The sequence below is a fragment of the Mus musculus genome, chromosome 17 (genome assembly GCF_000001635.26).
Source record: "Mus musculus strain C57BL/6J chromosome 17, GRCm38.p6 C57BL/6J".
NCBI lineage: Eukaryota > Metazoa > Chordata > Mammalia > Rodentia > Muridae > Mus > Mus musculus.
This window is the reverse complement of record NC_000083.6, coordinates 87037578-87052649: the sequence shown is the minus strand read 5'-3', so window position 1 is coordinate 87052649 and position 15072 is coordinate 87037578. Positions and strand designations below refer to the sequence as shown.

At 46.6% G+C, this 15072-nt stretch overlaps 1 long non-coding RNA gene across 3 annotated transcripts; it reads left to right on the top strand.

The window, feature by feature from the left end:
- The first annotated feature begins 1762 nt into the window (after window positions 1–1762).
- Window positions 1763–12842, top strand: Gm30421. 3 transcript variants are annotated; one of them, XR_385878.2, is made up of 4 exons: window positions 1763–2046; window positions 3437–3492; window positions 6462–6558; window positions 9918–11678. It is a non-coding gene; the product is annotated as a predicted gene, 30421 (long non-coding RNA). The 3 variants fall into 3 exon arrangements; XR_877090.1 differs by having other exon boundaries at window positions 6462–10084; window positions 10715–11678; XR_877089.2 differs by having other exon boundaries at window positions 6462–12842.
- Window positions 12843–15072: the final 2230 nt, after the last annotated feature.

Below are 15072 nucleotides of genomic sequence, written 5' to 3'. Positions count from 1 at the left end.
CAGCACTACAGCTGAGAGATACACCCTGATCTGCAAGCAGAGAGTGACTGGGCCAGAGCCTTTTGAAACCTCAAAGCCCACTCTCAGTTCCCCCAACAAGGCCACACCTCTTGATCCTTTCAAACAAGCCCAGTCCCTGGTGACTAAGCATTCAAATATATGGGTCTGTGGGGCCATTCTAATTCAGAGACCATAGACATTAAAGGGCAAAGGAGACATCATACACATTTCAATGCTATAGGTACCTCTGAGGGTAGGAAGGGTGAGGGTTGAGACAAGGAAGGTAGCCATGCACCCGTTACCATTAAAGCATTCTGTCCCTTCAGCTGGGTGGAAGATGGGTCCAAAGGTGTTTATTTCCTTCAGTAATATGCATGGTAAGTATATTCTGTGTGCAGTTATAATTCATTTCATAGAGTATTATTTTTAATTGTCAAGGTAGTAACTGAAAAGCTGAAGTAAAAGGAAAAGAGTACTTCCTGTCCTGGAGACCAAGGGCTGAAAGGATGGGCTGGGAGGATGGTCTGGGAGGATGGTCTGGGAGGATGGGCTGGGAGGATGGTCTGGGAGGATGGTCTGGGAGGATGGTCTGGGAGGATGGGCTGGAGGATGAGAAGGAGGATGGGCTGGGAGGATGGGCTGGAGGATGAAAAGGAGGATGGGCTGGGAGGATGGGCTGGGAGGATGGGCTGGAGGGTGAGCAGGGAGGATGGGCTGGGAGAATGGTCTGTAAGGATGGTCTGGGAGGATGGTCTGAGAGGATGGTCTGAGAGGATGGGCTGAGAAGAGCCATGCCACTACCTACCTCACCTTGGGCCAGGCTCTGTTGCTAGGCTGCATTATCACACCTGCTGCTCACCTGAACATTGAGGCAACAATGTCTGGTTGCCCAGGCTGTTATGATTAAATAAAGTGTATCATAGGCTGTGGAGTGAGGTGCTCCACCAATCACGGCCTAGCAAATATTTTATCCTCTTCCATATCTTACCCATTTAATTCTGTGCCTTATGGTTTATGCCTTTCCAAGTCCCTGTATTTTGATCTCCTTTGTGTCGCTGACTCTAACTTCAACTGACTGAGTCCTGGGCCTGTGTTCCTCCACAAGTCAAGCTGCCTGGCTCAGACCAAGAGCTTCCAGAATGCTCAGCTCCTGATGTCTCCATAGTCCCTTATAAACTAGTCTTAATAAAAGTAGAAATTAAGTTACTATCATCAAATACAATTGGACTACACTAGCTCCACATTGTCAAGGATCCTTGAAGGATGCCCACGGCCACAGACAGAACTAAGACCTGTAAATCCTGCTTTTCCCAACATATACATCTCTGTGGTAAAGCTTAATCAGTTAGATAGAGTAACCTATTAATAGCAATAAATAGAACGAAAATAACACAATTATACTCTAACATAAGTTAGAAATATTTACTTCTGAAATTCGTCCTTCAGCATCTTCAGATTACAGCTGACAGTTGGTAACTCAAAGTGCAGGAACAAAAGCCACAGACAGAGAGAGCTAGTGGGACTGGAAAAGCCACCTAGAACCATGGTCACTGCTGAGGGTCCCCTCCCCATCTCAGAAAGTAAAGTACAAAGTGAAATGAACCATGCCTCCTTCAAGCCTGCAGGCTGTGGCAGTGCATGCTGCTAGCCCCAGAACTCAGAAGGCTGAGGCAGGCATACCAACAGACTAGCCCAGGCTGCACAGTACACCCCTGTCTTAAATAATAACTTAAATAAATAAATAAATAAATAAATAAACAAACAAACAATCTGAGTTGGACAGACATGCGTGTCCTTAACTGTCTTGGCATTGTTTCAGCCCATGAGTTAGCTCCTGGTCATTTTCTTGCATTATTTCTGTACGATGGAGCAAGAACACAGTCCCTCTGGAAGCCCAAGGTCAGAGAGCTTGCAGCAGACCCGTTGCCAGGACGACTGTGTTTCTGAGCACAGTGCCAAGCTGCACACTACCCTCTAAGTTTTGTTGAATTGCACAGAGCTGCACGGCTGGCTGCTGGAGGAGGAGGCTTGGAACGGGAACAGAGGGTAAGCGGTGGGATGGAGGGAGCCAAAGAAAACTTGACCTGAGCTGTAACCAGTCTGTAGTGGTTCTTGGTACGAAGGTCAGGAACAAGGCATGGCTTCAGACATAAAAGCTCTCAACCTCACCCGTGTGCCTAGGACGGGATCCCTCAGTAGAGGAGGGGACCTCTGATGGTGAAGACAAAAGGTTTTTAGCAGTCCTCATTACCCATCGTCCCTGGACTCTCCTTTGTCTGATCTGTGTTGTGGAGTCAGAATCTAGTTCACAGCTATTTACAAATCTTAGCCTGTCCCTCCGATGATGGTAGTGCTCTCGGAATTAGAACTTGTGAATGTAATTTTCTAGGACTGGTGAAAAACTTTACAAATCCCTAGTATTACATACATGCACTCTGTGTGTGTGTGTGTGTGAGTGTGAGTGTGTATGTGAGGGGTGTGTATAAGTATGCACATATGTTTGCATGCATTCAGAGATCTTTGACTTTCTAAGCCAGACAAGCACAAATCACACAGGAATTGAAGTAAGGCAGTGTTCTCCCAGCTTATGGTTCCTATAATTTCTCACTGTTGCTCAGACCATCTTATTTTCCGTAAGTATCTTATTTTCCGCACACTAATCTCCTAGCATGAAGGGGAGGCCATGCAAGTCCAGCCTGCTTGGCATAGCAGGACCTGGGACAACACATAATGAGCACAGGCTCTTACTAGAGCACCCAGGGGAGCATGGGAGCGACAAGGGAGTGCAAGCAGGCCCTCCTCTGCCCGCCCACAAGCCTGGTCAGGAGAGCTGCTGCCTCTGCAGAAGAAGGAAGGTCACTCTGGAGGCTCCTCTTCGGCACCCACTGTTTATTGCCTGGAGGTGTAATTTGGGCTCTGAAGATGTTTGGACTGAGCAGGAGGCAGGTTTGCTTGCCTTTTTGTTTTGTTTGAAGTCTTTTTTTTTTCTCTAACCTGGCACAGAACAGAACTGGTAGAACTCTCTAGAACACTTTCCTGACTCAAAGATGTTCAAATTATAGTACAGAGAGGTTCCTGACTCTCCCCAAGTCATTCTGCTCATTGCAGGGCTGCTACGCGTAGCTGCTTTCTTTTTAAGAACTGAAATGTTAAATTTTTCTCATTAATTTTCACACTAAGTAGATATTAGCATCTTGCATCTCTGTCATCTAGAGATTTTGCTCCAGTTAGTTGATCTCTGCTTTCTAATCTGTAAAATATGGTAAATAATACTTTCTGGGACATTGTAAGTTAATGTGTATGACACACACACCACCTCCTTTCCCCCAAAATAAGAATAAAACAAAGCCAAGCAACAAACACCCACTTGGTCCTTGTTTCCTCCTTCCCTGCCTTTTAAAGACCATAAAAACTAAAGAAAATTCCCATTCCACAGGCAAGCTAAGTTCAGATCCACACTGCTAAGCTGTGGGAACATCTTGGGCAACTGAGGTAAGCCAAGGGCATCACACCAGGGCGATGTAGGGGCTGGCGAGGCTGGGAGGGGTGGGAGCTGATGGGAAAGAAAAGCCACCAAAGGGAAGCTAAAGAGGTGATTGTCAGCTTTAAAAACAGTGCTGAAGGAGAGGCCTGCAGAGAACAGCTCCCGGGAATGCAGCCGGGAGTGTCAGCAGAGACTGGTGGCTTCCCAGCAGCCCAAAGCCCCTGGCAGGAAGACTAATGGGGCATGTGGCTCAGGTGTGCACGGCAAGCATGTGGTAGCAGAAAGCTATGCTGGTAGCATGTCAGAGGACGCAATCTGCTGCTCTGCACTCATGAAGTAAGAGGGTGCACTGGAGTTCCAGAAGCCCCATGGCAAGAGGGACTTTAGTACCAGCCACCAAAGTAGTGACTAAAACTGTCCTGGGTTCACTGCCCTTCTGGTTATAACTGCTGTGCCAACGCCAACGGTGCTTGCAATGCACAGAGGCCCTTCTGACTTGTATTGCACATCAAGAGACAGTCAATTTCATAAAAATTTCCATATGGGAACTGGGGAGATGGCTCTCAGGGTAAGACTGTCTGTTGCACAAACTTGGCAGCCTGTGCTCAGACCCTCAGCACCCATGTAGAGCCAGGCATGACCCTGAATACCTGTAGCCCCAGCTCTGGCTGGTAGAAACAGGGGATTCACTAGGGCTTGGTGGCCATGCAGTCTAGCCAAAAAATGGCAAGCTCCAGGTTTAATGGGAGGCCCCTGTCTCAACAGGATAAGGCCAAGGGTGAGAGTGGGACACCAGATATCCTCCTTTAATCTTCACATAGGGAACAGGGGCATGTGCACTCCCACAGACATGTGCACACATCCACACCCAGCACACATGTGCACACATCCACACCCAGCACACATGTGCACACATCCACACCCAGCACACATGTGCACACATCCACACCCAGCACACATGTGCACACATCCACACCCAGCACACATGTGCACACATCCACACCCAGCACACATGTGCACACATCCACACCCAGCACACATGTGCACACATCCACACCCAGCACACATGTGCACACATCCACACCCAGCACACACAGACATTCAGTCTGGTGCTTTTGTAGCAGTGATGGGCAGTAGGAAGGTCTCATGACTATTGCTGGCTCATAGTTACTATAGAACAGAATCAAAGTTTAGTTGAAAGGAGCGTGCATGGGACTGGGCTGAGGCAAACTGGAATAGAAACACAGCTCTCAATGGCGATGCTAATGGAGCACACTTGGGCTCAGTTGCAGAGCTCAGTGTCTTCAGGCTCCCCTAGTAGAATGCAGAGGTCACATGGTGAGGGTCCCTGGCTCTCACTGGCCCGAAGGCCAACTGTTCTGGAGAGGCGGTCCACTTTGATTTGGAGGACAACTCACCTCTATGCTGTGCCTTCTGGTTGTTTAGCTGTGCCTCAGCCATCCATCTGTAATCCCGAGACCCAAGTGCCCAGGGCTGACGTGCAAGATACCCAGTCTGATGCAGCCATCCTCCCTGTCCTCTACACAGACCAGCCGTTGCCAGGCTTAGGCGGAAGTAGGAATAGCCGAATACTGGATGCTAGGGATTTAAGGAAGAGAGCAGCTAGGGGCGAAGTACCCATGAAATAAAAATAAGATTGCCCAAGGAGCTGATTAAGGAGAGAACGAGGATGGAGAATCCATTTGACAGCAAACACTGCCAGTGAGGTGAATCCCTGAAGCAGAGAGGACAGCTCTATCTCCAGAGCAGGAAGTGACTGTAGGTTGGCTGCACAGTTGTGTAGAACCATAGAATAGCTCGTCATTAGCCACGGAGAAGGGTTTCTGTTCGGAAAGGGAGGAAGGGGCTCTTGTTTCCTCTTGGTAGCTCCAAGACCTACTTGTACTTTCCAAATTACCGTCACCTACCCCCACCATGGAGAATGTGGGATGCCTTTGCCAGGACCCCAGTGCTATTAGAGAATAGCTTCACCATGTCTCTCTCAGGGGAAATATTCTAGCCTTACAGTCCCCATCTCTGGCCAGTCATCTTCGTTGGGGAGGTACCCTAGCTTAAGGTTGATGGAATGTTTTTGTGGGGGTTACAATTAGATGTGGAGAGGCTGCAGTTGCCAAGGCAAGGTATATCTGGCTAGATGAAGCCTGAGGATAATGGTGTTTCTGCCGACAGGGGAAGGGAGAGCTGCCATAGGGACCTGACCCAAGCTTTCTGGACCAGGAAACTGCATTCACAGCTTCATTAGCCTGGCTCTTTATGTGGTCACAGGGATCTGAGTGCAGGTCTTCACGATTGTGCAGTAAGAGCTCTTGCCCACTAGTCCACACACACCCCTCTTATTCTGAGACAGGGTTTTGCCACAGCCCAGGCTGGCTTTGAACTTACGACCCTCTCACATCAGTCTCCCAAATGCTGAGGTTACAGGCCAGCACCACCAAGCCTGGCTCTGTACTGTGGGTTATGTTTTTGACTACATGTTTTCTCATTCCAGTTGTGCAGTCTGGTACTTTGGGTTTAATACAAAGTTTACTTTGTTTTAAGCACTCTGCTAAGTACAGTCTGTAGATTAGTTACATCTAATGTTCATAGTGACCTTATGGGGCCGATGCCATAATGTATCCTTCCTATTTTGTTGAGGGGGACAGAAACAACAACAAACTAACTCTCTTAAGATCTAGTAGAAGATGAAACTTTGTAGCTTTTCCTCCATAAGGTGGAGCAGCTAACAGCAGCTGCTTCTTAAGAGTGCCACTAGGAGAAAGTGAGCTAAGTGCGGGAAGCCCTGGGAAAGGGGCCTGGCTCCTGAGCACTTACTGAAATGAGGTAGGTAAATACACGAATGGAAAGCTTCAGGGTTGCATTCAATATAGCCGGGTACTTTGATTTCTGAGACTAAAGCCTTGTTTTCCAGTTCTCTCCTGTTTGCTGTTCTGCTCGCTCCCTTCTGATATCTTTACAGATGGGGAGACCGACCTCCAGAAGTCATGGTCCAGCCAGAGCCGCACAGTCGTTCCTCATCTTGAGAATGCCAGGGTGACACTTCCTGAATCCGACAGGTCACTCTACCTGCATTAACTAGTATAGTTGCATGTCATCTTAGGGATAGGGAATACTCCTCATCTGTTACTTAGGTGAAGATGATTGGTGTAGGGTGGCCTGATGGTGCTGTCTATGCTCCAGCTGAGCCCTCTTGGGTCTGGGACCAACCGGCTCTGCCCATGATGCCCAGAGTAGGAACTGGTATGCTAATTTAGAAAACTACTTTAAAAAAAGAAACCCAGATTCTGAACGCAAACATACTCTTACAGAGGAACCTGTGCCAAGTTTGCCCCATCTGTTTTGCAGGGGTCTATGACTAAACCTTCTGATGGACCCCAGATCTCAGTATCTGTCTTGGCTCCATTTCAATAGGTACATCAAATAGCCAGTCTGACCTGCTGCTAGGGAGACCAGTTGTCTAGTCCATCTGGGGCCAATCATTCAAAAGTCCTGTGTTAACAGGAAACGCCTCAACCCTACATTCTTCACAGAGATGCTTTGGTGCTCACTGCGCAGCACATTTTGCATTTTCCTAGGGGTTTCCAGAGAAAGCATGTCTTTCCTCCAAATGGTCCCCCATATCATTTTAATTTTGGAATCATCTACAACACATCTCCAATCACAGGAGCATAGAGAGCAGAACGAAAGATACTCTCTGTCCTGGAGTGGGGCAGATCTCTGAGGTTCACTCTCTAGTCATGCAGAGTTGAGCGACTAGCCAGTTCTCCTCGCTCCCATGTGGCCCACTGCACTATCAGTGCCCCTTCACATCTTCATTCTCCCCAGGCACCTTTGAAGGTCTTCTTTCTACAGTATCATACAGAATAAAAAGAACTGGGTTTGGCCGTGGTGGGTGACGGGGGAACAGCTTGTATAGAGGAAAGAGTGAGGACTTTGCTGGGAGAAAGATCTGCCGTTGAGTCTCGTCTCTCATGGGTCATTTTTTGGACCGTGGGTGAGTTTGTTGGCAAGATGATAATACTATGAAAAATCAGCAGTGCTTCGTGGGACTCGACTTGCATGGAGAGGGTGCAGTCAGCATGCAATGGAGGACACGAGAGGCCCAGTTCTAGACTGGGCACCTGAGCTCAGTGGGGTTGCTATGTCTGTCTGTCCAGGGAGATGCTGCTGAGTGACTGCTCCATGCCTAAGGTGGCCACAATCTGCTCTTCTTTCAATGTCACTTCCCCAGGCAAGCTTTACCTTAGACTCATGGGACCCCGCACTCTTTATGTTTCTTTTTACAAAATGAATTTATATTTGTCGATTGTTTATGTTCAGTCTTCCCTACTTGATGACAAACTTTCTAAAGGCAAGGCCATGTCTATCTTGTTCACTGCTGTAGCTTCAGTAACAAAAACAGGGACTGGTACCCCTCAGGTATTTACAAATGTCTGTTGAACAACACTAATCAAATGACCACCCATGGGTACATGGAGAAGATGGTGTGCGCCTCAGACGTAGTCAGCCACTAGGTGGCGCGAATGCTTCTTTCACAAGCTATCCCGCAGGCTCAGATGTAGTCTGCCACTAGATGGCGCGATGATTCTCACGCGCGCTATCCCGCAGGCTTTTTCAGACCGGAGGCAAAGGTTCAATTTTCAATTCTGCTTGGAAGGGATTCTGCTGAGTTTATAACATCTGTCTTCACTGAGCGCCATGCTAGGCAATTTACAATGTGTACTGTAGCTCTCACAGCTGCCACGGGAGAAGTTTGCCCGCTTTACAAGGGAGGAAAGTCATTTCAAGCAACTTGAAGTAACTTTTCTTAAAATACACAACCCACAGCAGGAAAATAACACTCCGGACCTGAATCTGTTGTCTTCTATATCTGAGTTCTTTCTAGCATATTCTAGTGCTTCTATTACAGTGTCTCATAAGCCAGTAATATACTTCCTTCTATTAAAAAATATTCTCACAAGAGATTGGTGTTTTATCAGAGACCCAGTTAGAAGTCTCTGCACGGCCCTTGGTTTCTAAAGTCAACTTAGAGAAGAGGGGAGTCAAGTCAGAATAGACTCAGTATTTCTTGGGCAAGACCTTTCGTTCTTGAGCTTGTGAGTGACCTAAGCATAGTTGGTGAAAGGAGAATATAACCCTCTGTATTAACCAATCATGAGTAGCTACTAACTTCATTCATGAACATCTAGCTACTAAGTTCATTCATTCAGCAACTAAGGTGACAACTGGTCTGGCAGACATGAAGATACACTAAAGAGATACTGTGTCTCTCAATCTGTCAGACATCTGAAACAAGGGATCCCAAAGAAATGGGAACTTGCCTAGGAATCTCATGGTGGGAGAAGGAAGGGCAGCTACCAAAAGGGGAACTTTTCTCCTGGAAAGAGACACAGTGCGGGATGAAACTAATGATGGACCAGTGGTGGACAGGACCACATCCTGACTGAGACTGCTTAGATGTGCACATCCTTGGCCTCTATTTACATTTTGACCTTATGTCATGCCCCCAGAGACAGACTCGAAGGGTTTGATGGATCTCTTTGTTCCTCTTCCCAATGTGGCCACATGGAATCTCTCCCTTTTTTCTGCTTTCCACTTAATAATTTAGCTGTTTTAATTGCTCATTGAGGACCTGACTCGGGCCACAAGGCATAACGCCCAAATTCTATAACGAGTCCACGCACGGAGCTGAGCAAACAGATGGGTTTACAATGTGGTCAGTGATAATGAAATGTGTGCAGGAAAGACATATATATACACACAATGGTACCTCAGTGCCAGGCAGATGCTACACACCACAAGAGCACCATGAATCTAGAAGGCAGAAAGAGTCCTGTGAAAGTCAGAGGTGACCAGAAAACACATCAGGAAGACAGCAAGGAAATTATGCCGTTTTTACTCAAGGTGCAAACCAAAGATCAGAGGCACTGACCCCAGCTGAGAACATGGGGGCAATGTGGGGTGCTACCCAGACCTCCTGAACAAGAATCTGCATCTTAACAAGCTCTCGGAGTGACCCTCACATGTTTAAAGACTCCCGAGGACCATAGTATACTAAAATATTGTAGTAATTTAATTTTTAACTTTAAGTTTGGACTTTTGTCTTGCTCATGAAGGAGTTGTACTCGATAGATACTCAGGGCTCCTGCTCTTCTTCACAAGGAACCTCACAGACGCTTCTAATGGCTCCATTTTCTATAGGCTGATAAATTATTAACTAGAAGCAAGTTCTTACCCAGGAGCATTTTTTTGTATATGTCTATTTGAAAAAGTTTCATGAAACTAGGTAGGCTTTGAAAAAAAAATCGAAAGGATTAACTTTTTAATCACTAAAGAGACTATAACGTATTCATTTCAATAGTGGCTTATTGTAATTCTTTGGAGATCAGTAATTTATACATGTCACATACATCAGGACTCCTCCGGCCACTCCCCAACTCCTATGCTGTCCTTATTCGCCATTCTGAATTCATGAGAGTTGATACACGGAGTCCACGTGTGCTGTGCTGGAGAGAATCTTCTAAGAAGCAAGCACACTCGATGGACCTGACTCGATGGACCTGACTTAACACCTTAGTGGAGGTGAACACTGTCCTATGTCCTTACCTGTGGCTCCTGCCTGCTTGTCTACTCATGAACGTTGTGTAAGCCCATTTTGGAAAGGCAGTGTGGTGTAAAATTTAAAGACACTAAAAAATTCTAAACAGAGGAACATGGTCCCCGAGTAGACAGGTCCCTGTACAGCATCACTCCCCGCGATTCAGATTCCTGTGTCTATCTAGGTGTCTTTAGATGGTTGCTAAGGACCCTTCCCTGGTCTAGTATTACATGTACCCTAGTTACCTAGGAGTAGGAGCATGGAATGTCATTCATTAAACCCAGAATATATATTCCCAAATAGAAATGGCCCACGCTATCCTCACTCCCAGATATAAAAGTTGAGAATGTTGGTTACCATAGCAACTCACCTTCGTGGAGTCATTTAGAAATCCAATTCTGTAAAGTGACAATATTATGTACCAGCACCTGCAAGGCTCCATAATATTTCCTCTACTTCCCTTCTTGCCCTGGGCTATGGTGCCAAGGATCGTCATAATCTGGCGAAGCAATCCGAGTCCTCAAGCTGCCTTGCGGGCGGGCGGGCGCTGGAACAGAAGGTGCTGAGAGGGCGGGAGCGTCAGAAGGCCTCACTCTGGTTTACTAATTCCACAGCCGTCCTTCACAGACTCCAGCAAATATTTTGTGATGTTGCAAGGTGTTAGGAGGAGTGAAATGCAAGCTGTGATTCAGCCGGCATGAAGACTTTGCAAACACGAAAGGGCGGCGTGTCGTGAGGCTGCGTCTGACTTCTTTGAGTGCACTGAGCAGAGTGCTTGACAAGTGCTTTCTGTCAGACGCTGGGATCGCGCGTACCGGATTTTAAACCCAAGACCTATGTAAAATTGTTTGGTCAAGTAGGTCTCACTTGAGTTAGCTGTGAGTTCTCTCTGTGGAGGGAGTGAACATGTGCTCATTTGTATGAATGGGTTTTCAAATGTGCACGCATATTACAACGTCCAATATGCATAAATTAAAATTAATTAATTTGCAATGTTACTACGTCTTAGCTGTGTTTTTAATCAACTGATCATAAAAGCAGGGTCATTCTTGAGCTTAAGGAAAGAGGTTGTTTTGGGTGGAGAGAGCTGCTGAAGCAGCCTTACTTTTCAGATCACATCTTGATTCTGAGAGCTGATGACAGGGGCACCTTACTGTTAGGAGGGGCCTTTCCTCTGTTACTGGCTTCCTTGGCATGCCATAGATGCGGAGTTCATTTACCCCTGGTTTCCAGAACATCTTTGATTGGCCAATTGTGCACCTTTTCTCCATGGGAAATGTTATATCTGAATATAAGCTGTGAACGATGGATATAACTCTTAGTTCACACATTTTATGACATCTAACTTCAGCTGACAAAGCTTCAGATGACAAAAATAAAGATGGTGTGGTGCTTTGAAGATGCTTGACCCAAGGAGTGGCACCACTAGAAGGCATGGCCTTGTTGGAGGAAGTGTGTATCATTGTGAGGGTGGGCTTTGAAAAGACCTTCCTCCTGGAAGTCAAACTGCTCCTGGCTTCCTGTGGCTCCTCAGCTCCGTCCCCAGCACCATGCCTGCCTGAAAGCTGCCGTGCTTCCTGCCTTGATGATAATGGACTGAACCCCTGAACCTGTAAGCCAGCCTCAATTAAATGTCACCCCTTATAAGAGTTGCCTTGGTCATGGTGTCTCTTCACAGTAATGAAGCCCTAAGGAAGACAGATGGTGTGCCACATGGCAGGACAGTCTATGGTCTGGAATCTCAAAACAGTGATCTCTGAAGATATTTCTGTTGAATATTGTGCTGGTTATATTTTTGTAAACTTGACACAAATTAAGAGTTCCCTGGGAAGAGGGATGCTCTAGGAATTGCCTCTGTTAAGATTGACTTGTGGACATGTCTGTGGGTATTTTCTTGATGAATATTTGATGTGGGAGGGTCCAAGTATTAAAGGTGGGGCCACCCATAGGCAGGTGAGTTTTATTAGAAAGCAGCTGAGCAAGTCACGGGAATAAGTCACTAAGTAGCATTTCCCTCCGTGGTGTATCTCAGTGATGAACTAGAACCTGCAAGTCTATTTTGGTCAGTGTTAATTCACAGCAATGGAGAGGAAAATGTGTGTGTGTGTGCCATCGTGATCTTAGATACACACATGGGGACACACCTCTTTCCTGAGGTTCTGACACTTTCAGGGGGACTCTACTTAAGGTCACAGGGAACATGTACTCTCTCTGTTTCCAAGTCTTACAAACCCAGCTGAGACTGCTTATCTTCCAAGTGAACGTGGGTAATGGGACAGAGTTCCCGACCACAAATCCCGTCTTCTCAGAGGGCTTTCTCAATTGTAGGCTCCTCCTTTCTTCCAAACATTGTCTGTGCCCTTACTTTGTTTTTTCCCATCTCCAGGGAGCTTCTAAAACCAAATGGAGGAAGACTTGTTTGTTTCTCTGTTTCTTGCTGTTATGTTTTCTCTGGGCTCAGGGCACAAACTAGGCTACCCTGGGAGAGTGACAACCAGGGAGGAAGATGATAGAAGGAACCCATCACCGTGCAACATATGCAGATCAGCAGAATTGCCGGATCCAGGGTTTGCAGGAGCCTCCGCCAAGCAGCCTCGATAAAGCCACAACCTCTGGCTTATTAAACTACATTTAAGGCACGACTCTTATGACAAGTTGCACCATCTCCTTGAGACTTTACTTTGTACATGACAAGCCTTGGTTGACCACCCTGCGTCAATTCCCGATCAGGACCAATTCTTTTGAGGCTCAAAAAAAAAAAAAAAAAAAAAAAAAAAAAAAAAAGGTTTGTGCTTAATGTGTATATGTACTGGTCATTGATGTAATGAGAAGAAACTCACAAACTAGCATGGATATTTTGGGGAAAAATGGTGTGAACCCCAAATACAATGAAGTGAGGTACCGAAGGACGCAGCTTTGAGTGGGTGGAGAGAAACAAGTGGCATTAGACCTGTCACTGATGGGAAAAAAAAAAAAAACAAACTGTGATGGCATTAAATATGGGGACAGGTTTGGCATACACTTGAGTGCTAACTGGCTCACAACCTTATGACACCTCTGGAAGTGGGCTGGAAAGCTGACTTAGAGAACACTGGCTGGATGAAGGACAAATGAGAACCAGGTGATTTTCTGACCCTGCAGCACAACGCCTGTGCACACGTCTGGCGGAGGAGTATCGCCCATTCCATACTATGGCCAAAATCTAGAGGTGCCAGAGATGGGGAAACAGATTTTCACCATGCACAGCTGATGGTGTGCACTGGACCTTAGAGCAGGAAGAGCCAGTGACTGAACACCCACTACTCAGGCTCTTTCCCTCCATGTGAACCTCTAGGCAAGAGAAATTAAGAGTGCTAGTTACTTTCTTCCCAGTCAAAGGTATCACTTAGTGACACTGTTGCGGAAGCTTGCCATCACTGTCAGCAGAGCTGCTGAACAATCTAAGTCTCTTCCCTGTTGGGTCCGCATGGGACAAATGGCCAAAAAAGTCAGGGAAAGCTTACTTAGAAACAGGGAGGCAGAAACGAGAAAAGCAACTAGAGGAGGGAGGAGTCTGTGGGGGGGGGGAACCTAAGAAATTGTACAAGACAAGCCAGACCTGGGGAGTGCTTTCCTTGTTCATCCCAGCATTTGGGAGGCTGAATCTAGAGTTCTAGGCCAGTCTGGGCTGGTGGTGCTCCCCAGCCCCAATAAACCCACAGATAGTTCTCCGCTTATGATAACTTGACATCAGATCTTCTGAATTTAGGATAGTGAGGAAGCATTCTTCATTTAGAAGAAATGTACTTGGCTCTGGAATGTTGAGCTTTCCCCAGGCTAGTGAGAGGTAGGAAGATGCTTTTTTGAGATGCTGGCAGCGGCATGTGGAAGGAGGATTCGGGTGGGGGATGACAACTGATGATCCAGGGAGCTTTGCTGTAAGCTGTGATGTTCGGTTGCTGGCTGTGATTGTAACATTTTCAGCCTACAATGGGTTTACTGGGATGGAGAACTTTATCAAAACAAACATCTTAGTCCGTCTGTAATGGTCATGGGTGACTATGGCAAAACACTAAGGACCATATTTACCTTCCTGCTCCAATTAATTCTTTAAAACTGGGAAAAATTGTGAAAACCGGTTTTGGATATTGGAGAATAGGCAGCACAGGGCTGAGACTCCTACAGAAGCAGATCCTAGTCATCTTATTGAGTGGGGACCAAGGCTAGAGTTAAGGCAGTGTGGCAGTGCAAAGATACAGAGCAGAGTCCTAGAAAGGCACCAGGGCCACAGAAAACGTTCCAGAAATCCTCCATTGGCATCCTTATGTGTCTTTGTCACATATGAGGGTGCCCATATCTAGTGTGCAAGCCCACACGGCTGGGGGCTGGGAGCTGAAGAGTGAACTGGCTGTGGTGGCTGAAGCAGGATGATAGTAAGCCCTCACTGACAACCAGGCCTCAGATGCAGCCCTGGAGAGACCACACCTTCATCCTGGGGCTAAACTATCCTTACAGTAAGGGTTCCTCTGCATCCTTCCTAAGCAGCGTTTTGAACAAAAGTGGCAAGAACTAAGCTTAAGCAAACACGACTCCCCATGAGGTCAAAGCCGGGCACCTCTCTTTCAAGAAACACATTTAACTTTTAACATTTAACTGTGACATTTGTTGTGGGCCTTCTGTTACCTTAGTAGGCTAAGGAACTCCTTTCTATTCTAATTTTATAACAATTTTTACTGTAACTGGTTTTAGAATATTTCATTATTTATATCTCTATTTGCATGTATGTGTGGGTGCGCTCACCTGTTTGTAGAAGCAGAGGTCAGAAGAAGGGCATCAGGTGCCCTTCATCATTTTTCCAGTTCCTCTGAGGCAGTGTCTTGTTCCTGAACCTGGGGCTCAAGTCTTCAAGCAGCAGTGACCAACCCTCCTGTCCTTACCCTTCTCAGTCCTGGGGCTGTGGGCATTTGCAAGGGGACCTAGTTTATTTCATAGG